Source organism: Coturnix japonica, chromosome 2, assembly GCF_054131305.1.
Source record: "Coturnix japonica strain WE chromosome 2, WE-NBRP24, whole genome shotgun sequence".
Classification (NCBI taxonomy): domain Eukaryota; kingdom Metazoa; phylum Chordata; class Aves; order Galliformes; family Phasianidae; genus Coturnix; species Coturnix japonica.
Genome location: NC_140664.1, coordinates 118,317,600 through 118,344,925, shown reverse-complemented (window position 1 = coordinate 118,344,925; position 27,326 = coordinate 118,317,600). Strand labels below are relative to the sequence as shown.

The 27,326-nt window shown below is 41.2% G+C and overlaps 1 protein-coding gene across 3 annotated transcripts in view; it reads right to left on the bottom strand.

The window, feature by feature from the left end:
• CALCR (calcitonin receptor) overlaps nt 1-14,004 on the bottom strand; it is a 136,001-nt gene extending 121,997 nt beyond the window's left edge. For 2 of the 3 annotated variants that reach the window (XM_015853563.3, XM_085538624.1), the window contains exon 1: nt 13,713-14,004. The gene's annotated coding sequence lies outside the window, so the exon portion shown is untranslated. The remainder of the gene's footprint in view (nt 1-13,712) is intronic. The other variant, XM_085538623.1, reaches the window with a different exon arrangement.
• Nucleotides 14,005-27,326: the final 13,322 nt, after the last annotated feature.

Below are 27,326 nucleotides of genomic sequence, written 5' to 3'. Positions count from 1 at the left end.
CCAAGGTAAAGAACACATGTCCAGAAACCCTTTCTGAGGCAGAGCAGAGGCATCCCAGGCTACTCAGTATTCTGATTCACTGTACATTCACAACGCTTTAAGCAAATTTGTTGTCCACCTGCAGCCAGTGTGTGAATCATCTGTGTGATCTCAGATGGAGTTCTGGCTAGTTGAAGGGACAGCTGGTACCTGACACTCATGTCCTGTGCTCACTGCTATCAGCACATGCCTTTCCAGGGATTTCATTCCTGTGTAGAACTCTTTGCTGACACGCATATGCAGAGATGGTTTTGCAACAGCATCTGCCTTCCCAGCTATCAACATCAACATTATAGAAAGAAAAAAAAAGGAGACATTTCAAAAGTGAACAAGATGTAACAGAGGTAAATTAAATGCAGGAGGAAGATGTCACACTCTCTATCACCTGTTTCTCAAATGTGAACAGGATGTCCTAATCGTCATATTCCAAAAGTGAGTACTTAAATTAGACCAGAGATCTTAAGTCAGAAACCACAAGAATGGTTCTAACAGGAGCTGTGAAGATGTATGTTGTTGTTAATTTCCTCAGAACCTTGCTCTAAACCATTAAGGGAAAATACATTGTCTCTCTTATTCAGATTTCCAAATACTGATTTTTGGCAGCTTGCTTACTCTCAGTTTGGGGGTTTTGACTTAAAGCCCTCAATTAACATAACTTCTGTGTGTGCTGATTCTGTGAAAATCAATTTAAATTCTGCAGGAAAAAAAAAAAAAAAAAAAAAAAAAAGCCTTTAAGAAAAAAAGTAGAAAAAAGAGGAAGATTAACACTGTGTTAAAAGGATGCCACCTACTGGGCAGCTCATCCACCTCCAGTAAAAGACTGGAGAGGTAAATCAGCTCTGAGGACCTTGAAAAAGCCCGTTTTCCAGAAACATTCTTTAACAATGCAAAAATACATTAATAGCTCTCTGTTGTCCTGAAGCTCAGAGTTTCCCAAAAGCCTGTGGTTTTCTGCTAGCTCATGCATTCACCCTTTTTTCTCTTGTAGGAGCAGCAATAGCCATATTCCATGAGAGTTTATCCTCCATATCCTCTCCTTAACTCTTTCCCTTCTGGTGCCTGTATTCCTGCTGAGAAGGATGCTTCTAACAATCTGCTTTAGGCTGAGAGGCACTAAGCAATGTCAAGGCTTCCCAATGCAAACAATTAAAAGATGCAACGCATGCGCAGACATGCAGAGACATGCACAGGCAAACACAATGGGATTAATATCGTGCTTTAGGGGAAAATCAGACTGTGCTTCAGGCCTTCCTTGTTAGGTGGTCAAAAAACCCCACATTTAAATAGTTTCTGCTCTGAGTTTATGTTTCCCTTTTGTGTGTGTGAGAGAGAGAGACTGCTTCAGCCCTCTTATTTATTTGTTCTGCAACTACTTTTCTGTTTCTACTACTGTTTTTGCTTTTTATTTAAAATACTATTAGAATAGAATAGAACAGTTGGATAGTTGGAAGAGACCTTCAAAGATCATTGAGTCCAACTGCCTGACTTCTTAAGGGTAACCACTTACAGCATGTATTGAAGGCACTGTCCAAATGCCTCTTGAGCACTGACAGGCCTGGGGCATCAACAGCCTCACCAGAAAGTCTGTTCCAGTGGCATTTTTCCTCACGTCCAGTCTGAAACAGTTGCAGCAAGCACTGGGGCCACTCTTGCCTCCCCTCCACCAGCCTGGACAGCCCAGGTGCCCTCAGCCTCCCTTCACAGGCCATACCTTCAAGCCTTGTTGCCTGTTATGGTGTATCCTCCGGATGCTTTCAAGGATCTTAAAACCCTTTTTATGCTGTGGAGCCCAGAACTGCACAAAGTACTCAAAGATGAAGCTGCACCAATGCTATATACAGCAGGAGAATCACCTCATTTGACTGACTGCCTATGCTGTGCTTAATGCATCCCAAGATGCCAAGGCACACTGCTGGCTTGTGCTGAGCAGCTCTCACCATCACCCCCCAGGTCCCTTCCACTGTGCTGCTCCCCACCCACCCATCCCTCAGTCCATGCCTCTGTCTGGTATTGCTCCATCCTTGCTCTTTAGGCAGACAGGAAACAACTTTACTCTACTGAACACTCCTTGCAACTGTAGATTGCAAAATAGGAAACAAAAGTGCAAAATTGGCATAGGTTTATAAAGTTTCCACGATCAAATACAAACCTCCAGAGGAGAGTGTGGGTCTTTCACATTCTCATTTACCCTTGGGACCAATTATACTTCTCTAGCAGAGATAAAAGGCTTTGAAGCAAACACAGGTTGTATTTATATCTACCATTTCTAGTCTCTCTACCAGATTGATGCAAAGGGACCTCAATCACATAAGCAGCCTGCAATTCTTCACATCAGGCGCTGTGATCATTTTCATTATGGTCACTTATCACTCCTCTTTATTTCACTGACAGTACAAAGAGAGCTCCATATGAATCAAACCCATGCATGTTTGAGAGCAGTGCCAGACAGGATGCAGTATTATGGGCTCAGTGTTACAGTAGGAACACAGCTCACAGTCCCAAGAGGCACCAGAGTGACCCAGTTCAGAGCTGGCACAGATACATGCCCACCCCACATGCCTGCCCAGCCATGCAGTGCAGAGGGCTGCTGGCACCCGGCTCACCTTGGTCGCAGCTTCTGAGGTCACCTCACAGTATCTGTGCTGGCAACACCATGCTCCAGCCCATCTCCTCATTAGGTGCTGAGGAGATTAATCTTGCCTCATGCATTTTTATTGTGTTTTACCATTCTACTTCCAGGCATAAAAGGACAGATGGTCTTACTCCAGTCGACATAGGCATTGATTTGCAAGTATACATTTTGGGCAGTGATTTAAGTTATTATGACTTGTTTATGGAAATGCCCATTATGCATTCATTGTTTCCCAGTTGCTGAAAAAGAGTTCTGCCCAAGGGTGGCAGATATTATGGAAAGAAAAATGCAAATATATATATATATATTTTAATTACTAGTCAAGTAGATTGGCTCTAAGCAGGACAGAAAATAAGATTTGTAAGTGAATGAGATAGAGGCCTTGTTTCAGAGGGAAGGAATTTTGCATCATACTTGTAAGCCATGCTTTAAAGTGCATCTCCTGCCTGCAGAAAACTCTACTACTACCTACCCCAGAAGCCCTGGAAGAAGACTTTCTGCAAATTAGCTTGTACAGTTCTGTTAAAGTACTGCATCCCTCCTGTCTGTGTGGCAGCACCTCTGCCTTGCCATTTGTTGAAGAGTTGTGCTCACTTAACGAGAGGATAGTTTGGAAAATGGGGCTGTTCCAAAAGTACTGCCTTCTATTTTATTATACTGGCCCACAATGGCAGATGTTGGTGGCATGACAGTATATGTTGAAACGTTCCACCAATTTTCCATTACACAAGAGGAGGACTAAAGAGAATCTTCACCCTTTAGTGGCTGCAGCCACGAATGTGACCACTGAGGAAAAAGGAAAAGGCTGAGGTTCTCAATGGCTTCTTTTCATCATGTTTTTAGAAGTCTGACCAATTATCTTCAGGGTACTTTACCCCTGACCTGGAAGTCTACTATGGGAAACAGAATAAACTCCCCATGATCAGGTGGAAACAAAGACCTACTACTCTATCTGGACTGTCACAAGTTAGTGGGACCAGATAGGATTCAACCATGAGTGAGGGAGCTGGCAGAGATGACTGCCAAAGTGCATTCCACCAAATATCAATATATCAGCAGTCCTGGTCAACCGAAGAGTGGTGCCCATATTTTTATCTTTTATTTTTTAAATAAATAAATAATAATAATAAAAAAATAAAAATCCTGGGTCATTATTGGCCCATAAAATATAATATCTTCCCTCTTCAAGTTCTTACAAAGATCACACCATTTCTGCTTAGCAGAGACCACGCTACCCTTCCTCTGGAGGATTATTGCACTCAGCCCTTTTCCTTTTTCTTAGGATATTCCTAGATGCCTTCTTTCCTGACCAAAGTATCTTCCTGATCTCCTTAAGCCACAGAAACAAAAGTGAACAAAACAAAACAACAAAAACTAGGCTGGAATGGAGCTCTGGAGATAGCCTAGAACACCCTGCTTAAAACAGGGATAACTTCAGAGTCAGATCTGGTTATTCAAGTCTACATCCAGGCTGGTTTCAAAACTCTCCAGGGATGGAAATTCCACAGCCTCCCAAGGCAATCTGTTTCAGTGCTTAGCTATTCTCATCCATCTGCTCTCTAGTGATTTGGATCTGACTGTGATTTAGAAATATACCCAACATCATGTGATTAACACCATCAGTTTTAGTGGCATTTGCTCTGGCAAGAGATTAGGATATTCTACTATTTCAAGGCTCCTCTTTGAAATATCTTGTGCAGATGATATGTCAGCAGGCATTTTTGAAATGCTGCCCTCTGGATAGAGTGTTGGAAGGCATTAATTAGTTGTCCTCCTTGTCCTATCTGACCTTCCACTATCAAATCGTGCATCTAGCATAATGAAAATGCTTGTTAGAGAGGGCTTGGAAGTGATGTCATCTAGGATAAGTGGGTTGTTTTCTTCCTGTATCATTTCATGATTGTTCTTGTGTCGATTTGTTCCCGATTCATTGCCTTAAAGACCTTTATAAGTATGCATACATAGGATACCCTATCATTTTCCTTTCCTGTTATCATCATCAAGTACTCCTTTTGCCACATTTTCTTCATTTTTCTAATAAATGTCTCAATTGCCATGGGGCTAAAAGTAGAGATAAGCGCTATCACTCTGTATTATGCACTTCTGGTACTGCCTTATAGATAGATTTTGCAGCAGTCAATTGACATGCTGTCTTCAAACACTTGGACACTTAGTAACCTACGGGCCTGCCAGTCAACATCCTTTTCCAGTATTCACTGTCCTTAATATCTTTATTAAGTGTAACAAATAGCCAAGCTTTACATCCAAACATTAATTCTGCAGAAGTACCTACAATAGAGTGCATAGATCCTTCCCCTCTTGGTCTTTCTTGTGTCCTGTTTGTCTTGCTATGTTTTGTTCCCTAAGTTCAGCTTTTTCTGTAGTCAGTTCCCAAAACTGTACCCCAGTATTGATATTTTTTAATGGCTATTTCTTCTGATTTTACCTAAAACGTTGCATGTCTCACCACAATTGGTCTCTCTTTTTGCAGCAATGTTGCTGATGACTGGTTTTCTCAGAGACATTCTTAAACTGCTTGCTTTGAAGGCTTCGTTCTCCTCACATTACTTCGCAGTATTTAACACTTACCTCCTCAAACACCTGGTTTTCATTTTTGCTTGCAAGACACTTCCATGTGCACTGGCAGTTTGCTGGGTATGTGTCTCTATAGCATGTTTCTCTTCTAATATGGTTGATGCTTCTCTCTGGAACTGTGCACATGAGCGGTTGTTGATCTCCTACGTATTGTCATCCATGTGTAATCACCATTACTGAGGTGTCCTCTCCTCCACTCTGCATCTCTTATACTCCAGCCATTTATGATTCTGAAGGACACTCAAGTGCCCTCCATTAACTTGACCTTCCTACTGCTTTTTTTTTCTGAATACAGAACTTCTCTCTTTGATACAACATACATCAAATCACACAACTGTCCATCAACATTTCTTCAATTTGCTTCAGCAAAGTTCTCCCTAATAAATATCATAAATGAAGACGAGAAACAGAATCTTTCTCATTCTTTGACTGAGGTTCAGCAAAACAAACAAACAAACAAAAACAAACAAACAAACAAAAAAACTAAACTTGAGCACTATATGAAACATTCTGGAGGCTTGGAAGAAGTACACTTCTATTCTGCAGGAGGAATATAGAATTTTCTCCAGATTCTGCCTATGAACCATCTAAAGCTGGGCATAATAATTGCATACAGAACAAATATAGTTGTCTTATGAACATACATCTGTGTTTTAATACTACTTAGTGAAAACACTTCATGAAAGAAACTGAACCTTTAATGCCTACTGCAAAGCAATTGGCATAACTAACTTTAAACTCCATGTGGAATTACTTGAGATGAATACTACAACTCATCACTTCAATAAATCTTGTATCAACAATATTATTTGATGTGATACAGCACTAAAATTTTTTATTACTTGCATTATAATAAAAAAGATACTGGCAAGATGTTGCCACCTACTTACATTAAGTGGAGAAATGGTAGGCTTTGGTACCAATAAAACACAGTCCCAATATTTTGTGAGGGTAAGAAGATACCTTTAGCAAGAAGTCAGGGTTCTAAAGAATCCTTTCTGTGTGCAGTTCATACAGAACTACTTCTGGCTTAATTGTACTAATTTCTCACACTCCACAGGCCATGAAGCCCTGGTTTTTGCTCCTTTGTAAAAGGCAGACAGCAACATATTTCACCATGGATTAGTATAAATTACTGAGATTTGTGTAATTACTACATCCGTACAAAGAAGTACAGCAATGACAAATGCTGGAGTGGGCACATCTTAAGTTTTTAGTTTGGATATAGATCTCATGAGGCAAATTATTCTGGATGCTAGGTAAAAGAGAATGGGGCTATGTGAAACACAGTGAGGCAGAGGAGATAGAGTTATACAGGGACAACCTACAGGTTTTCCAGTGATGACCTCCAATGACATTAGGCATTTCATGGGATGAACACATTCCATTCAACACTGCAGATCTGATTGTCAAAGTGAGCAAGAGTTTAAATACTTATAAAATCAAACATACATGTATTCTTTTTGGTGCTGAACTGAATCCAGTCTTTAGGAAGCACATACTATCAAAATATGATAAAAAACAGCGGAGTAGAAAGTACTAGGGTTGTTTTATCTGTAAAAACACGTATTAACAATGATTATTATTTATTACTTGATGCTGTTTCAACTCAAAAAAATATACTTGGCAGCATCCAAACACAGAGGAAAATAGCCTTTTGTAAGACAAAGTGCTTAAGAGCTGAAAGAAGCCAAGCCGTTGAGTAGCCTGCAGTGAGGGAAGTGGCACTCAGGACACTAAAGGAAGTCTACTCGCACCCACTTGTCCTCCATCGCTGAGAATTTCTCAAGACCAAGACTTAAGAGAGATTCTAAGCTCCAAGCAGCCAATCTCTGCACAGCCAGGAATACGTGATCAGCTGTCTGTGGGCAACTCTCTCAATTTCTCAACAAATGTTCTTAAACAGCCTGACGCAAAGCTACAGGATTTACTGGAGATGCGCTATATTGCTCGGACTTAAACTGCCCCGAGTCAGCTTCACACTAATCCTGTTTGCTGTTTTCCTTTGCTAGAAATACAGTTCCTGGAAGAGTTACAGAATAAAAATTTAAGATCTGGTATTTCACTACAAAAATTGTGTAAGTGGTTAAACCTTTATCAGTGATTTGCTGTTTTTCAATAGAATGTGTATGTAAAATGAAGAACTGGAGCAAAAAAAATTAAATTTCCCATTAATTTAATTAAATTAAAATTCCCATTGCTGTACATATAAATAGAAGACAGTGACATATATTCATTTATTAGGCATTTCGTAATTTCAATTTCCAGAAAACCATCTCTACCACTAAATGCACAGATGCACGCATCATTTACAGTCACTTTCTTCTGAGTGTTCTCTCTTTTCTGTAAAACCCTTCCTTCTTTACTTTTTCTGTTCTGTTGTTTTTCAGTATTTCACCTCTTTTTCTCTAATCTACTTCACTCGCTTCTTTCTGCATCCCTGCCCTTACATCTTCAGAGTGTTTCCACCCCAGCAGCACAGCTGAAGATAGCAGTAGTGAACCCTTTCCTTTCACTTGTACCTTTGCACTGTTTGGAGAGAAGATAACAGACAAAAGAAAATGAGAACAGAACTTCTTGCTTTTAGTTGCATGACAAAAGTCAGCAGTGGTGGGAAGCTTTGTCAGTACCAAAGCCAAATTTTAAAAAATTTTAAAAAATAAATAAAAGGAAAAAAAAAAAAAAGAAAATGAAAATGAAAATGAAAAAATGAGTTTCTAAGCAGTCGGGCAAAGTAGTGAACATCTAACATCTAGGCATCCTCTCTCTTGTCATTGAGTATTTCTTTTTGGAAGAGATTACATCCAGCTTGTTTAAGAGTTAGAAATTCTCACATTCACAGGTATTTCAGGCTCTAAGAGTAGTTTGGAGGACTCTCATGACAACCTGAAGAGCACCAAGCCTCTTTTGTTCATTGTATTCCAACAGAGGAGACATGGCAGTCCTTAACATATCAACTGATTTAACTTTATGGGATGACATTTGTTCTTCTGTGAGGAACTATACTCACAAATGCAGATGCTATCATTTTGCTATCTGATGCACAGTAAATTACACCATCAAGTTTCAGTAATGAAAAGGTAGAGCAGCGTATAAGAAGAGCCTAGTGAGGGAGCAGCCACAGGTAACTAAAGTTGAATCCAGCTTGTGCAACAGAAAGTGAGACCCAAACAGGTTCTGTACTGAAGACAGCATAGATGGATGTATATTTACTACTGCTTCTTAACAGAAGCAAATTTCAAATGGAAAATCCCTTTGGGGATATAGATAGCTGCTCCAGTACACACATCCTACACAAAGGATCCAGATACAAACAAGAGCAACCAAATATAACTGCAGAAATATCTGTCATTTGTCTAAACAGTTAACACTCATTATTGATATCAGCAGGAGAGAAACCAACAGAAATGGAGTCATCCACCTGCATACATCTCAGCTGGAATGCTGCCTCGTAGAAGATATCTCATCCTGGAGCATGTGCAAGAGAAACTGAAGTGGGTAATTCACCCTGCAAAGTAATTCAGTCTTTCATTACCTTTCTCATTTTTTCTATTGAGCTCTCAGCAGTGCCATGGATTACAGCACTTCTTGTTATGCGAGCACCAAAAACTGGGGAAATATTTCTCCATAAAAATACACATAAAGAAAGTTCAGGTGGCATTTGAAGAGAAACTGCCAAACGTGGAGTCTCACTCCAGCCACTAATAAAAAAATTAAAATAGAAGTTCTGTTTCTTTTCTTCTTCCAAATAGATGTCAGCACATTCTTCATGGTAGAGCCTTGACATCTTTGCAAAAAGCAGCACTGTATTTTCAGAAGCATTTCATAGTATTTAACAAAGGTGTGTTTTTATTGTCAGCTTAGTTGTGCTGTGAGACAACAACTCTAATGACAAGACAACTCATCTTGACTCAAGCAACCTCTAAATACATCTGTGAACTCACTTGGCATTCCCTGCAAAAGTGTCCAATTTCTAGGACAAAACAAGAGAATAAAAATCTGTTTTTCCAATTGTGAAGGGGTAGCTCAGCACTTAGAAGCCATTCAGGAGGAGAAAAGCATTTCAAACGCAATCTTTTGAGTAACAGCAATTTTCTAACTTGTGATTCTGTCCAAGCTAATGAAGACATCACAAACTAAAGTTAGCGTGTCAAAGCTGCCAACAAGCATACGTCATATCTTTTCTGTACTGCTAGAGCTACTATAAATAAAACCTAGTGAAACAGTGGATTCAAACGTATTGCAAAACTTATCAAATGCATTATTCATCTGACTTCTGGTAACAGTAAACGGCGTTCATAAAACGCCATGGCCAGAGTGATATGGTTTCTATGCATTGCTGGATACGACCATGCAGGAAATGAGTTGTTACACAGTGCTACATGTATAATAAATACAGGTAAATACATGTAGCTGAAATGGACGCATATTTCCACAAATGCTACTAAAAGTGTTGTGTAAAACATCAGTTCTGACAAATCTGTGCCAGGTGTTTTAACAAGTATAACCAAAGTATGTAAATGACCAAAAAGCTGTGGTCCAGAAGCATATTTTAAAATAAACTTCCATTTGTTACCACCTTTACCAAACAACGTACAAGTACTGTTAAAAACCACGTGTGGTGAAATCATGTCAAAGAACATTATACATTTGCATGAATTCTACTTTTCACAGCATTCTTTGGTAATGTACAGGTGAGAACAGCAGTTTCTGTCTCTTCCTGGACCCACTGAGCTGCTCCCTGTAGGCTCCCAGGGTTCATTCTGAATGCATTTGGGGAACCATGGAGAAATCTATGGCTGCATTGCTCTTGTGCTTTATATCTGCAGTGCTATTTCCTATCACCTCTGCTAAATGACTCCACTTTCAACTAAAGACTGAATCTCAAAACTTTTCTCTCTTCCTTGGCTGTATTGCATCCATAAGTGTCAGCAGAGACAGTCAAATAGAACTCTCCATCAGAGAGTCGTAAGTCCCTGCCACATTGGTGACCCAGTCCTTAGCCAAGCATCCCCTGAAACACAAGGAGTGGCTCAGGGGCTCACTGATGAGGCAAAAGCCTGCATCAAACCAAGCCCAGCATTGTTACCAGTGCTGTCCATGAACTGAGGTATGGCCAGACTCACTGCTCTCAGCATACTGCATCAGCTACCTCTGCACGAGAAATCAGAATATCTGCTGTTAATGGGCAATCCAGTTCAAATTTTACCCAGTATGAGGGGCAACTTTAGGCAGCCTTGTGAATGGGCTTTCCATCCTTCCCACCTGCCAAATTCTACCATCAAAAACCATGACTGGAGCTGTAACAGTAACAACAACAAAAAGCTTCAGCACAAAACATCTACACAACACCTGCTATGGATCTTCAAGCTTCTCTTTTTAAATTAACACTGCTATTTAGCCATGTCATCTTTCCCTGTTGCTTTGCTTGATTCAGAGGAATGAGAGCTACCCTATAAGGAGATTTATAGGGAGGCTTTCCCTGCATCAGAACTGCTCCTTGCAGCATCTGTATTGCAGCAACATTGTCTGGACAAAACAGCCCCACACAGAGATTGCAGGACTCTTGTGAAGTAGCATTGCCCCACAGCCACCACTGCTCTGCTTCCCAGGACTCAGCCTCTTGTTCCCAGAACCTGTGCTCGTGTGAGAACACAAAGTCAGAGCACAAATGTTGCTGGAAGTCAGACCCACTCCCTACAAAGTAAAGTGACCAAAAGCAGTGTCCAACGGGAAGTGGGAATGTGATTGAAAAGTGGCTCAAAACAAACAATATGTTCCAAGTTTGTTGGAAGGCAACTGCTAGTAAACAATGAGCTAAAGACTGAAGTAAGCAAGATCAGAGGGAAATAACACCTAACCTTAAGGCACCGGCCACTCATTTGAGGGTACCTACATCAAAAGCATGAATGCTCAATCCTGTTAAGGCTGCTCAGTGTACCCTTGTTAAGCAGCCAGTACTGATGTTCCAGACCTGCAGCAGGGCCTTCAGCAAGGTGTCTCTGGCTCTGTTACCTACACCACAAATTTCTGAAGGGAGTGAATTTTTCTCTGCCCAGATGCCCCTCTGACACAAGCAGCAGGAATTGGAAGTGCTCAGCATGTACCAGGATGGCTCCTGGAAGGCTCAGTTGAGACCAGTATGAGCATTAAGAGAAGATTTAATATTGACTCTAATGGCAGCAATTAGGATCTGAACCCCAATTATCAGAAAAAAAATAAACAAAAATGAGCTTACTGATATGTAGAACAGATGAGCATTTGCAAAACCAAATCTCACGGCACGTGCTATCACAGCTTCCAGGCAAGTGTAGCTCAATTATTTCGTTGCTCATTTTTTCCAAAACCCGTATTTATATACATCATTATAAAAGGAAATATAGAGCGGTCTTTCTTCTGGGCAATGACTTTTTAGGAGCTCTAAGTCATGATAAGCTTTTCCTTCTTCCATGTTTGCTTACACAAAACTGATGGAAATTATTGGCAGCTATTTTGGTCACAACGGCATTATTAAAATGACAAGATTTGAATTTGGTTGTATCAAGTGCTTGTTAGACAACAGCTTTTAATTAACATTCAACACTAACTGGGTAACTTTCAGCAGTGTCCCATTCCACTTTGATACGGGAGGTAGATTGGAAGGGAGGCACTTAAGCAAAACGTTCTACACAAGACCGCCTTCATTTTGAATGAAAATTCTCAGTTTTTTCAAAAGGTTTTCAAAAGCCTTCTCCTTGTAGATCTGAAAGAAAAAGGTTTGCTAAGCTGGATTTGGTGAGCTTAATAAATTAATTCTTGCACATATTTTATGCAGTACTATTTCAAGAAGGCTTTTAGAAAAGATGCTTCTGTTCCTTCACCTCTCCTTAAAGCTCATGAGCTATAGAGAACTAGACCATAATAACAGAACTCTTATTAATAGCCAATAATTCTATAGTAAATCAAATATTAGCTGTTTATTTGTAAATGCCTTTGTCACAAGCAACATAATTTGCTATGCCTCCACACTGTCTGAATACCTGTTATAATACAGTACATATGCAAGCAGCAGTCTAACTTGCTTATATACCATTCTGATGAAAATGCCCATAAAGATATGAGTGTAAGGCAGGTCTGAATGGCCTATTTTTCATGAAAGTACAAAACAGCTTGTTATGTGTAGCCATTTTTAAACATTAAGATCCCTGTGCCCATCACCCATGATTTCAAAATGCTGCTGTGGAGAGTCAAATTTAAACACCATCACTTGAATTTCTAGCCAAAGTTGGCTAATACCAACTCTTCAAGTGATAAAGACCTATTGCTAAACCTACCCTAGGAGTTGGTCTGTAAGGTGACATGATTTACCCAAGATTTACACAGTTAGCATACAGTGGCACTGTCAGGAAGGTTTTAGTTCATCCAGCACAATTTCATGTCAGCCACTGTATGTAAGTTACCACAAAGGCAACTTAGCAAAGGTTACCTAATGGTAAAGGCTGACAGCTGTCTGGAAATATTCAGAGGAAACACTTGCTCTCCTGTATTTAATTTCCCTAATTCACAATTACTGTACGAGTGGTGAATTAAATTCCGTCATCAACCTCAGCTGCTGAGAGCAGAGAAGCAGCACAGAGATCCTTCTGGGGGCAGGCATGGGGCCTCCTGCCAAACACTGCCCTGCCAGCACCGGGGGAAAGGAGCAGGATCTCAGTTTGAATCTGAGCTGGCGGAAAGACAAAGCGTGCAGTAACGCAATGGCTGACTTCATTCATTCTCAACTATGTAACTACTGTAACGGCGAGGCATGTAGTCTCAGGGAGAATACTGTGTTACCCTGAGGTTCAGGTGGGTACAGCAGTGTGGCAGGAGGGCATCTGGTATTGATAATACTGAGTGCAGAAGGTCCAGGGATCACGTTTTCCTATTGGAGGTCTGGGGATCGCATCTTCCCATTTGCTCTTTTTATGAATGATTTTTTAGTGCACCATTTCAGCTACAAACGACATTCAGTTACCAGAATAAACCAGAAGTTTTTCCCTTTTCCTTACGAACTGTCAACTACCTTAACCTTGTCAAGAAGCCCGCAAGAATGAAATCAATACAGCAATTTGAAGACAAAATTGGCAGGCGTTTATATTGTGCTTGGACACACAGAGTAAATAGCCTCATACATCAACCTACCGTCACCAGCGGCACCGCTCCGAGACGGACCAGTGCCGTTTTCACACCGTTATCATCACAGCGGGAGCCCTGCGGGACGGAGGGAGCGCGGACACCGTGCAGGGCAGAGCGGGGAGCGCTGCTGCGGACTCAGGTGTCCCCCAGCCGCCACGCCGGCAGCCCCAGCTCGGACCCATTCAGCCCGCTCCCTTTTCACTGTTCGCCTTGCTTTCCCTTCCCGGCTCGCTGCCCGACCCTCTTCCACCCCTCGCCCACACGGAGCGGCGAAGTTGCCGGCACTTACTGCGGCCGCTCTCCCGGCGCCCTCGGCTCGCTCCACAGCTGCCGGCTCCCGGACGGCCCTCGCAGCTCGGACACCCAGACACTCCGCGTCCCGCTGCGGCTCAGCCCAGAGCCGAGACCCTCCTGCGGAGCCGCACCTCTGCGAGCATCCACCCCCTCTCGCCCGCGACGCGATCTCCCTCTCTCCCTCCCCCCGGGCGCCGGGAGGGCTTCGCGCCGACGTCGGTGCGGGGCGGATGGAGAGAGCCCGGCGGCAGCAGCGCCTCCCCCACGCCCGCCTCCCCGCGGCTCCCGGCCGCCTGATGCCGGCGGGGCGGCCACGCCGAGCGGGCGGGGCGGGGGCGGTCCCGCGGAGGAGGCGGGGGTGGCAGCGTGGAGTCCCGTCAGCCGCGTGGTGGTGGTGGTGGTGGTGGTAGAGGTGGGGGCGAGGTGGGGGCGAGGTGACTGAGCCGCTGCTGCTGGGCACTGCGTGCCGTGAAGGCGCGGTGCCTTTCAGGGCTCTCCTCCGTGGAGCGTGGCTCTGTGCGCTCCTGCCGCCTCCTCCTCGTCGTCCCGGAGAAGTTCCTCCGAGCCCAGCTCGCGTTTCGGGAGAGAAAAGCCAGGGGGACGCAGGGCCGAGGGGAGAGGAGCGTGGGCTGAGGGAGCGGGGTCCCGGCTGCCGTGAGGGAAACTGCAGTCGGTGCCGGCAGTCATCCAAACCCCCGTTCCAAAAGTTATGCGAGCCTTTTAAGCACAAGGAGAGCCAGGGAAGAGGTCTTCCCCTCCGCCCCACGCTGCACCGGAGGGAGCAGAGTCGTACCAGTGAGGGAGCAGCGACTGTCGGGGCTTGAGGTTCGACACCGCGCTGTTCCAGCTCCCGGTGCTCTCACGTCCCCGGCTGACACATCCTCAGCCGGTGAGAGCTCTCACCCCGCGCTGCCTCCGAGCGCGCAGCGGGCAGCTCCCAGCAGGTGGAGCCGGGGGGCAGCGGGAGTCAGGGCGACTCAACCGTCGTCCCCTTCAGATTTCAGCCTTCGCTGTAGGCTTTGCTCTTTCTCTTAAAGAAATAGCGAGAGTCTATGGGACGCGAGCTCTCACAGTGTCGTGCTTACTTTGCTGCTGGCAGATCTCTGGCAGAAGCAGGGACCTGGTGGAGATTTCACAGAATCATAGGGGTTGGAAGTGACCTCCAGAGATCATCGAGTCCAACCCCCCTGCCAAAGCAGGTTCCCTACACCAGGTCACACAGGAAGGCGTCCAGGTGGGTCTTGAGTATCTCCAGAGAAGGGAGACTCTAGAACCCCCAATCCCTCCCCATTTCCATGGGCTGCACTGTGCCCAGAGCCTGATGCACAGCACTGCTGAGGGCCCATTGCCACCCAGCAAGATCAGCTCCATGCTAAGTGCTGGAGATCACAGAATTATGGAATCATTAAGAAAAGACCACTAAGTTCACCTAGTCCAACCACCAAGCCATCCTCACCATGGCTCTCAGTCCCACATCCACATGTTTCTTGATCACCTCCGGGGACGGTAACTCCACCACCTCACAGGGCAGCCTGTGCCAATGCCTCACCACTCCTTCTAAGAACTTTTTCCTCATATCCAGCCTGAATCTCCCCTGGTGCAACTTAAGGCCATTACCTTTAAAGATTTGGAAGCTTGGAATGTTTTCTTTACTGGCAGTTTCAGAAGCAGTTGAGAGGGTAGATCAGCAATTAAATGCAGGTTAGTTTAGGACTGAACTACATATGTCACTCTGAAAATAATGCCTCCTATTTATTTCCATGGAAATGACAATAGATACAAAGAGCACAATGACACTATTTGATAGAGCACATTTTCAGCTACAAAACACTGTTTTTCGGCACAGTCGTCAAATTTAGCTCTGCATTTTCACCAGCAGTGAACAAGAGCTCGCATGCTGTGCTCATAAAAATATGCACCAGTGGAGGTGCTCCACTGTTACTGTCGCCATGGCTGAAATGCACCACCCACCACCTCACTGTACTCCTACGCACTGCCTGGTACCTGTAAGCATTCAGCAAACATCGACAAATATCAATGGGTGCCATTTCTCCTGCATGGAAGAATTCAGTTACACATCTTTGTTTAATACAGACTTCTATGTCTGAAGCCATTCTGTCAGCTTGCCCCTCTGCTGCCATCTGTTACAGAGCAAGAAGATGTAATGGAATACTGGTGGAATACTCAGCCTTTACTTCCATACTACCGACAACCGCTTCTTATGTTGTGGGCCAACATAATAACATAGGAGGTGTTACTTTCAGAGCAGCCTTCATACAAGCAGGTGGTTGACAGGCTCTTTCCTGGTGATTTCTGCCACAGCCCTTTAGTTTTTGGATGTTTCTGGCTAATGGCATTCATTCTGTGATTGGAATTGTCACCATCTCACTGACTGTTTTCGTACTTCTTTTAAAACAGATCTTTTTGTTGCTCTGTTTTCTGAGTGATGTTCATCTGCTGAAGTACAAATCTGTCATTCCAGAGTTTAAAAATAGCTTTTCTAAGGTGTTTGGTTTATTTTTCATTCTTTCTTTTGTTTTTTAGATAAACTCTTTTTGTTAACCATTACCTCGCACATGAAAGTAACACTTCCTGATTTGTTCTTCTCTAAGCAATTCCATCGTGCCCTCGGGACTGCAAGCACGAATAGTTGCTATTTGGCATGCATGTGCAATGCTGACCAGGCCCATAAATAACCACTGGAAAATTACTATTAATGGTACCTTGATGGTTTTATTTCTGTTTTTGCTCAGGAGTCATTACAACCCATTGACTTCTATGTGGAAGAGGTGGCTGAGCTGCTGTTGTGTGTAGTGAGATGATGGTTCTTCCTAAGAAAGTAAAACTTTCTTAATTCCTAAGAAAGTAAAAACTTAGTTCCAAGATTTCAGTACTTTCTTTTTGTTTTCAAGAAAAATCTGTTTTCCATGTAGCTCAGGGAGCTGCACATTTCTGTAGTCTGGCTCTGCAAAGTCAAGAAATTGTCCCTTTTTGTAGCATTTTTTGAATGTATTTTGTCTACCTTTAATTGTTCCCCAGGTAGGGATGCCACTTTTGAAGCATGCACTGACCTCATTTTGTTTCTCAGGTGCAGAGTTTGAAATGAAAATCCAAGATTACAGCTGGACCTATGAACTGTTCACCAATGGACAGAGATGTCTCCACCATCTGTTGTGGATGCACTGCAAGCTATTTGGAGGTGAACAGTTTCCCTTCACAATTTGTGTACCTTTCCTAAGAGGAATGGTACATCCCATTGAGACTGCCTGAAGCACAGTCTTCGGATAAGGGTTTGTTCATACCTACTTTGTTTGAGGCAAACATAGAGTGAGCACTGAGCTGTCCCCAGACAGCCATGTAGGCGTGCTCTGCCCTTTGATGAGTAGATATAAACAATGCATTGGGTTAAGTGCCACACTTAATTTGGATGAGAAAATGGGAGGAGTGAAAGACTACATTTAAACAAAAATGGTAGTAAATGTGGCCTGATCCACTTCAGAGAGAAGAGAATCACAATTTGCCATTACTTTCAGCACAAGTTGCATGAGCCCCATTAAGCCTTCAGTGAGAATATTTAAGTCTCCTGCATACGTCTTTGTAATCATGACTCTGCACTCCTAGGACTGACTTGATTAAGAACTGTGAGCACAGTTACAGCACTATCAGCAGCTGTGCAGGCTTCCAAACTCTGCTGCCTCTAAACATGTCAGCTCAGTGAGAGGGAAATTCATGGAGCCAGCATAGCTGCCATTCAGGCCATGTGTCCCCAGCCAGAAAGTTTCTAATTTATCACTCTGGAATTAGGGATTTGAATAATGACAAATAAAGAGCTCTCTGAATCCACTGCTTGAAGAAGTCCATTCAAAACATGAAAAGTGAGGAGAGGCTGAAAGGTAAATGAACAAATTAGTATAGGAGCACTAGGGGAACAGAACACTGCTGTGTGATAAAAGACAAGTGCAAATTAGGAAAGTTGTTGCAGAAAGGTATGTGAGCACAGCTGACGATCGAGGAGCAGAACAGAGATGTTCAAACTAAGGGCCCAGGTGCCAGTTTTTCAGGAGTCTGGGGCTCTGATGCATTGCAACTCTTCAAGTTTCAATTCTCACTAGTTAACAGGGCATAAAATGCACTGCTGCATAATATAATGCAAAATGTCTTGAAAATACATTTCCCTCCATTTTCCTTCTCTCAGCAAATGTAAAGACAACAGAAATCATCAGTCTTACTTGTGTTTGAAATTCTGTACTAGGTGAAGCAACTTCCCCCAAGGCAATACTGCAAATTTCTCATATTCCTGACACTGTTATTTTGACCCAGGTCCTCTCTTGAAATACAAAAACAACCACACTTGGGTAGGGATTCATGCTGATTATGCTATAGTGTAGGAATTTATTTCTGCTGCCCTTTTAACCCCTGTGAAACCTCCTCAGACTTGAAGCTTCCACTCTCCCAAACAAATTAATAGAGATAGAGAAAGACATCTTCAGGAACATCATTTTTTGGAAATGTGATAGTATGATTTATGTTAGAAAGACAAAAAAATGAATTTAGTATAAAAGACGTGAAGAATAAAAAAGAAATCCTGTCTGAACAATTCCTCTAATTATTCGGACACACAAAAGCGTTGCATTTTGGAGACTGCCTGAGAGAAAAGGCACAAATAGGAAACATCTTGGTGGAGGTGTCAGGAGGTCACTTTACCCAGGTCACAGACAACTTAGTGATGGGCACTTTGTGTAACCTTTATTGCCAATCCCAGAAGCCATCGTGACATACAGGTGGTGGTGTTTCGTTCATTTTAACATTATATTGTTTGTTTTTAGAGACTTGAAAATCAAGATTTATGTGTTTATCTAGCCTCAAGCATCTAATTATGTGTACAAATTATCTTATGTCACAATAGATTTATTTCAATCCGTTTCTTAATCTACAATAAAACATGAATAATGGCACTCACCTCCTTGCTTAACTTTCTGCTTTTACCTTACATTAAAGTAAAGGCACTGTCCAGGCATTGGTTATTCAGTTCATCTCAGAACATTCTGAAGGGGGTCTCCAAAATACTTTGGAATGATGGAAAAAATTGGACGAATGTCTCTAAAAGGAAAAGATCTTTCTTCTTTCCTTCTTTCTTTCTTTCTTTCTTTCTTTCTTTCTTTCTTTCTTTCTTTCTTTCTTTCTTTCTTTCTTTCTTTCTTTCTTTCTTTCTTTCTTTCTTTCTTTCTTTCTTTCTTTCTTTCTTTCTTTCTTTCTTTCTTTCTTTCTTTCTTTCTTTCTTTCTTTCTTTCTTTCTTTCTTTCTTTCTTTCTTCTTTCTTTCTTCCTTTCTTTCTTCCTTTCTTTCTTTCTTTCTTTCTTTCTTTCTTTCTTTCTTTCTTTCTTTCTTTCTTTCTTTCTTTCTTTCTTTCTTTCTTTCTTTCTTTCTTTCTTTCTTTCTTTCTTTCTTTCTTTCTTTCTTTCTTTCTTTCTTTCTTCCTTTCTTCCTTTCTTCCTTTCTTCCTTTCTTCCTTTCTTCCTTTCTTCCTTTCTTCCTTTCTTCCTTTCTTCCTTTCTCTCTTTCTCTCTTTCTCTCTTTCTCTCTTTCTCTCTTTCTCTCTTTCTCTCTTTCTCTCTTTTATTTTTATTTTTTTAATAAAATCAAGTAATAATTAGGAAACACAAAAGTTTTAATTAAAAAATAAAAGAGGGAGAAATGAAAAATACAGGAACATTAGTTATGATCACTTTCCCAAAGAACACGGAAAAAAAGAGCAGACTCCCTAATGTAGAAATTTCAGTTACTTTGTATTTATATTGTATTCAGTTTTCTAGAAGAGACTTTTAATTTAGAAAACAGCAGTACGTGCTTTCATTAGTAGAACACTCAGTAATTATGAATGTTGGCGGTAGAAACAAAGTGTGCTTTGCTCTGTACAGGGAAAAGAAGGCAAGCAGAATAATGAAAATCTAGGCAACGGGAAGGCTTCCAGAGCCTGAGTGTGCAATTCCTTCTGAATCAGCACGTGTTTTCCAGCTCTGCTCAGAAGCTGCTACCCTGGGCCTCCCTCAGCCAGCGAGTAGGTGTGCATGACCTGAGAGAGAATCTCAGCCAGGCATCAGGAGGAGGAGCTCTACAAGAGAAATAAATGCGCCAACAACTGCTAGAAATGCCTTCCTTACTGTACTGTTTGTATAGTATATAAATAAATATTGAAGATTATACAAATCTTCTCCAGAAACCATTTCAAGAGCCCTATGAAATTTTTGCAAACTGCTGGCAGGCATATTTCATACATCAAACTTAGTGGTAAGCTCCCATCAACATAATCTTCACATTAGCTGATTCATCAATGTGTTTTTAATGTGAGAAACCTTGTTATTCAGAATTACAGAATGTCAGTATCTATTGATACTCAAGGCTCATTTATGTGCTTCCATATCTTTTTCATATGTCTGTAAAAGTGTGTATCATTTAGGCTTTATTTACTTACATTTCAGGTAGGACAAAAGCAGCGCTTCAGCTCATATTGGTTGTGTGATGTGATTTTTACCTCACATCTTTATTTTGCTACCTGCTCTTGCTAATGGACAGGTTTATTTTTTTTACATCCATAAATCTGACCTGCATGTAATTTTAAAAAGTCACATCACCTGGAAAATGAAGCTGTAATGGACACATGCCTGAGTAAACCCAAACTCTTGACAGTAGGGATAGTCTTAATCACTCAAGTTATCATCATTTGTTCGTCGCCCAGTTTGACATGTCCAAAGCAAAGTTCTCTCCCTCTAGAATGCTTCATCTTCCTGTTTGGTATGTGGAGGATCCCATGGCAGAATCAGGAGTATCCCATGATACAGAGAGATTTGGAGGATGCAGGTGTTACTCACAGTCTTCAAGAGGAGACACTACTGTCTTTGATCAATCTAATGCACAGCAGAGTTTAAGGACTATAAATGAAGTCACACACTCGAGTAATCTAAAGGGAATCGCCTTACATATGACTTCTCAGCATATAGTGTAGGAAAGCTGGGAAAAATTTCAGCTGCTGTTACAGTTTATTATCAGTGTCACTACACATTAGAGAAGAAATCTGGATTTTTTTCTAATGTCCAGAAAATAGTTCTACTAATTGAATAGGTTGGTCACTTACAGATGCTATTGATCATATTGCTGAAATTCTCTGAGATTTTTTTTCCTTTTTTTTTTTTTTTTTAATTTTTAAAGTAAGGATTAAATTGGCAGAATGCATTTCAAATTGGTAACTTCTATCTCTGGCTTTGCATTTTAATATGAGAAATAGAAACAAAGAAGCATCTCTTACAGCTGTATCTAAATTTCAGGACTATTTGAGCTGAAGTGCAAATTAGGTAGGAGTTGACTGTACCGTTTCTAGCTGGAGAGCATCTTCTGGGCTGCTTAATTTGTGAGCTGATCTCTGATAACTGCCTGACTGGAGATACAGCCATTTCTATAGCATTGGTTCTGGATTTATTATTTTCTTGTTGTTTTACAGTGGAAATGAAAATCATTTCCATACTTCTGTTCTTCCTCTGTATTCCAAAGGCGCATCTGTACAATATTAAGAGTCAGTGCAACCAAGTTGAAGAAGCAAATGTTCAGATGGTTTTGAGCAGACACCTTTGATTCATTGAGACTCTGGTTCTTGGCTGTAAGTAATCTGTGAAATAATTTTCAGCATTTCATCCATCAGAATCATAATCGGTGTTAGTCCTGAGAGTCTGGTTAGCATTATGAGACCAGTAACTACCTTTCTATTTAATCTTACTGTAAGGAATGTGGAGCGTGATTCTGAGTAGATCTATAAATACAGAGCACATAATAAACACAGTAGAAAATGTTTGCAACTGAAAGAACTTAAACTCTGATAACCAACCAAACAAGGGATTGTATGTGGACACAAGGGACATTGTGGACAAATGTTAGCCTGAAAATTGGAACTGACAGGAAAGTATCAGAAACGAACTGTGTGCCTACCATGTCAATTCACATAACTTAAACTTTCGCCTTCTCTTCCTCAGTGTTACTCTCCTCTCATCTCTCTTCATCCATGCTTGTATGCACTAAACACACTTTTCTTCCAGCTATTCACCACCTTTGACACTGGTTTTCTAGTAACCACTGCCCATTTACATCTCACCAGACAAACTGTTAACAGGAACTATGTACAGTCAGTGAGGGTCAGATGCTGAGTGAACTGCAAATCATAGAACCCACAGCCTGGAGGAAACATCTGTGCATAAAATTCCTGCACTCCTCCACCTTAATCAAATGATACATTTTGTATGACAGTCCTTGCTGGGCCTCTGAGGTCTTCATTAGTTGCAATTCCATTTCTCTGGATACATAGATGAAATCACAGAGCTCCTATTCAGTTCTGTATTTCTTAAAAAGCACTATAAGGTTGGGCCTTCTTCAGCCAGCTAAGACAGAGGGATGCAGTGCACAGAGTTGTCTGACTCTAGAGCTTCCTCACATGCAGCAAGATCTTCCAGAGGAACCTAATTTTCCCTGGCACCATTTCTAATCCCCACTCTTGTTATATTATATGGCTTTAAGCCACAATGCTCTGCTTCTCTCTTCTTATCACCATAAAGCCATCACTTAGGTAATCCTCTACCTCATGTTTTTGAACACACTTATTCCAAAGAGGAAAAGAAAAACAGAAGAATGGAAAGAGAGGAGATATAGGAGCTTTCACACTCACGGGTTCCAAAACGGTACTTTTATCTACTGAAATACACTGAAGAGTAGGAATATTGGAAGTTTTCAGAGCTTTGCCAATGCTTTTCAGTCTTGGCTCACATCTTTTCTGTTATAGTTCTGGACCATAGTTCTAGAATAAATTAGCAAAATGAGTCAAGTTTGTTTTCAGATACTAGTAAGAGAAAAAGTAGATTTTTTATTTTTTTTTTAACACACATAGCACATATCTCAGCCAGTAAATCGCACTGGAAAATAAATATTCTACCATAACTTCCTGTGGGATGTGTTCTTAGTGTCCTTTTAAAAACCTGAAGTCTGTTTTAAACTGTTACTTTTTGCAGTCGTGTACTAAAAATAAGTATATGGCATCGTTTTCAGTACCGTTACATCCAGGATTGTGCTTCACCTCATCAGGGTTTAACAAGGTTCATCCTTTCAAATTTGTCATAGCTTGATTTCTATCACTTAACTTGCAGTTTTACAAAGGAGTGTGAAAATCATTCAGATTCAGGCAGCAAGTATTCCAGGGGCTCTCACCTCTTGGCACCACTCAGGCATACATACATACACTACTGCATCTTTGTTCTAACGGTGTTATTGATCCAAAATTATGTATTTGCTGTTTACTTATCTCACCAGCTGAACTGTGAGCGTACACTATGTGTGATCAGTGATGTCAGGGTATTCCCAGCAGGCTGCAAATCACAGGATAAATGCATGGAAGAGGTACTTAATGTTTCTGGTCCAGGTTTGAGGATGCAGTATTAATTCAGTAGTTATAATATTCATAAACTCTTTCTAGAGGGTGAATTTCAAGGACAGCATTTGGGATGAGATTTGTCTTTTTGGAAAGCATATCAACCCAGTGCAAAGCCTGATCATTTCTGCAAGTCAACATCATCACATTTTCTTACTTGTATCTGATGGCAGGATCAAATATTTTTTTCCTAGTTATTTACACATTAACATTTAAACACTGGGTGATCATTTTGAATCTTGTTGAGGCATGTAAATGGGCTAACTGCATGTCTCTACAGGATCTGCACTTTAGAAACTAAGTTGGAAACTGATGCACAGTAGTTTTTAATACTGAAATTGAGTTTAACATTATTTCCATATTTATCAAACTATAATGAAAACTGAAGCATCTGTGATCTTTCTAACGGTGCAGCTATTTGCAGCATTCAACAAGAGTATCTGATAGTGTGTGGTATGAGATGTGTTTCAGAGGTCCTAGTTCTTTTTAAATAAAGGTTTAGAAAGTGAATGTTGAAGCACTTCCAATTCCTTCCAAGGAAAGTCGGACCAAATGTAATTGTCCTCTTCATGAAATAGCTTTAGTCAGAAGTCAGCAGTGCCTTGTATACCACTGAGTAACTACTTTAGTTCATGACTTTCTGTGGCTGAACTTGTTGCTGTAAATTCTTTCAGCTTTCCCATATCACCTCTAGGTCATGCCTGAGATATGCTTACAGCCGCTCACAGCATCAAGGAAGCTGTTTTCTGAAATAAAGTGAAGGACTCTACTCATTTTACTGCTGTTGCTTTGGATTCTGATTTCCTCAGAGGGTGAAATTTAGAATAAGGAAAAGCTTAAGAGGAGTTACTATGGGAGAGGAGGCTACAATGTTTTTTTGACTCAGCTTTTGGTTTTCAGTAGCTATTACAGAGTTGTTAGAGATCTTTGTGCCCAGAGGAATGACACTGGATCAAGATGAATTTTCTCACAGAATGTGCTTATTTCAGTTGAAACAGACACATAAATACTGTAGGTTTGTATACTGTGACTGTGTCTATGTTCTGTTAGAAAGGAATTTTTTTCTCATTACAACATTCAGGACAGTAGAATATTTTTTGATTCACCAACCATCACAGGAAGGTGTCCTGCAAATACAAAGAGCCCCTGCATGGTACAACCGTCCGTCTAGTGGAGCAAAATGAAAGAAGTCCAACTGGGATAACTAGATGAAGATGGTTGTGAAGCCTTCACTGATCAGTTCTAGACATCTTCTGAAAAGCAGGATGCTTTTGTTTAGTTACCTAGGAATGTATTTGAACACCATTTCTGTGGTTTTAGAACTTACCAAATATTTCGAGTATGGCTATTTGGGGAGGGGGGGGGGGCGGGAAGAAAATAACAATAAGAATAAAAAAAGCAGCTCCTCGACACCATTATTCAAACACTTCTATGGCATTATTTCCATGACAATATTACTTTAGAAGTTCATTTTCCTAAATCATTGAGTGTTTTTGCAACTAGGTGCAGAGCTACTGCAGAATAGAAATTCATTTGACTGAATTAAATTGTAATTCTTTTCATCTTCAAAAAAGGGCTGCGGTTCATTTCTGTTGTAACATCCTATCAGATCCCACAGCAGTGTCATTCAGACACTGTCCTGTCCTGATTCCAGTAAGTCCATGTCCAGTCTCACTCTGGCTTCTCAGGGAGCAAAACCAATCCACCAATCACAATTTTGTTGCTTCATAACTTGGGGATGAAATCAAAATACCTTTATTCATTATTTCAGAGACATGATGATGTGTGGCAATGCCAGTATTGTGGCTGTTTGGACCTGTCATGCAGGAAAGCTGCTGTGCTTAATGTTCACTTCTTACTTTAGATGCAATGATTTCTTCCAGGACTCATTTAGATCATGTAAAGGGTGAGATTTTTCTCTCCTTTTCCATGGCCCCTTAAGTCATCTGGCACAAAAGGCATTCTCTGCACACACCAAAACTGTCCCGAAGGCACTTGCTTGAAAGAGTGATTGCACAGCACATGTTTGCTTTCACCTCCTTTTTGTGAGGTTTCCTGTTGGCTTCAGTGACAGGGCACTTCATTTCTATTCAGTGCTTGTTTGCAAATTAACTCTCAACTACATCTGGGTAAGAACTGCGTAAATTAGAGCAGATTCAGGATAAAAGAACAATTTGGTGGTGTAATTTTTTTCTAATATTTGTGGTAGGAAAATTTTTTTTGCTTGATTATAGTGTTTCTTCCTTCTGCTCAGTCTTCCTTTCTCCCTACTTGTCTCTGCTCTAATGGCAGATACTGTACTTCTTAATTTCCTCCTGAGCAGCATGATCAAATTCTGAACAACACTTCAGGCATTCTTTTAGCATGTTCATCCTGCAAGCCACGCTACCCGATAGACTTTTAAAAGGAAGTGTGCAGTTTTGCTTTTCACATTAATGGCAACTAAACAGCATTTATAAATAGAGCTAACAGCTCACTCTGTATTCAGGCTATGCTTTCAGATTCCAGCTCCTTTATTCCAGCTATTCCTTTATTTTTCTGTGGTAAAACTCTCCTTGGTAGATGAGCCCCCTCTTCACCTGTGCTGAGTTTTGTAGGGAGTTCTGGAAGTATTTTAGTTTAAAGTTTATGCCTGGGAAGAGGGTAATGACTTGGTGGTGTTCAGCTGCCATGAATGTTTCAATGTTTGCTGTCTTTAAATTTTGGCAATAGGAGTTGAAAGTTAGAATATAGCCAGAACAGTTGCCAGGGAGTTACTTCTCCTTCTGAAAAAAGAATCAAACTGGAATAAACTTAGATGTTTATTTCACAGACAAATGGAAGGAATCTCCCTTCTTTCATGCTACAGAGAGAATTTTGGTAAGTTATCGACAAATTCATTAAATATATTATCTGATTCAAGTGTTTTCTACTCTATCTCTCTGCCTACATGCTAACCAAACCAGCCATACATTCATGCTTCCTCTCCTCTATCTTTTTTTGCACCGCATCCTCACCTTTTGTCTTCTGATGCTCATGGACACAGTGATGTTGAAACTGACACCAGCAAGACAGCCTTCCATGTCTCATCATTACTGTCTTACCCAGAAGTTCGGTAAAGCTCCAGGTAATATTGTGTCTGATTTACTTTCTCAATTTCCCAACAGCAGGGGATGTCTTTCACCTGCGACTCACAAATATCAGAAAATGGCTGGACATGACTCTCATCACCTTAGGATAGAGCAGCCCACTGTCTTGAGTCACAGATGCCCAAATGAACCCAGCAGTCTTCCAGTCCCTACAGTTCCATTCTCTATATCATAAGACACGAGCAGAATAAGTGCCAAAGTTTCCTTGTCAAGTATGATAAATATGGATGGGCTGGGTGAGACAAATCAAACCAAAAGAAGGCTGAAAATAATTCTTCCACTACCTCTTGTGTCTACAATGGACAGGTCCTTTCTTCCAGGCCTTCTTTGTAATTCTGTCACCCCATCCTTTCTGAAGCCAGTGGAAATCTTTTTGCCACTGCAGAATCTTCATGCAGATCTGCCTCAGATTTCTTACTGCAGTCCTTCTTACTTCTCATTCAGACTTTGTGGTCACCTCTGGGGATTCTTCTACTCTCCAGGAGTTGTGCTGGGCTCAGGACTGCAAGTCTTCCTTCTGAAGCATTGCTGTTACTCCAGCAGGATGTAAGGTGTAGATTAGTACAGCAAAATGGAGTCAAATGTTATAACACTGTTTCATATGTTCACATATTTCTGAGTCTAGAAGTGTATATAATTCTCCACACAGCTTGAATTTTAGACTACTGGATGTACTTTTTATAGCTAAATTCACTTCTTGCAACAATTTAGCTCTTTTTTCCCCTTTCCCTCAAATGATTTTTACCTCATTTATTGCCAACCTTTGAAGATAATCTATTTTCTGTTTATAAACCAGTCTCTTCAACTGCATAACACCAAATAGTGCAGCACTTAAAGTGCTATTAAAGATACCTTTGCTACCTCTGGAGAATGACATATTCTCTTTGCTGCTCTCAGGGAATTTCTAGATAATCCTTAGCAACCCACTTGAGCAGCATTCTGCATGTTGGTCACTAATGGTCTGTTCCATGTTTTCATGAAACATCTGGGATTTGAGCAGAAGAAAGACTGAGCATTA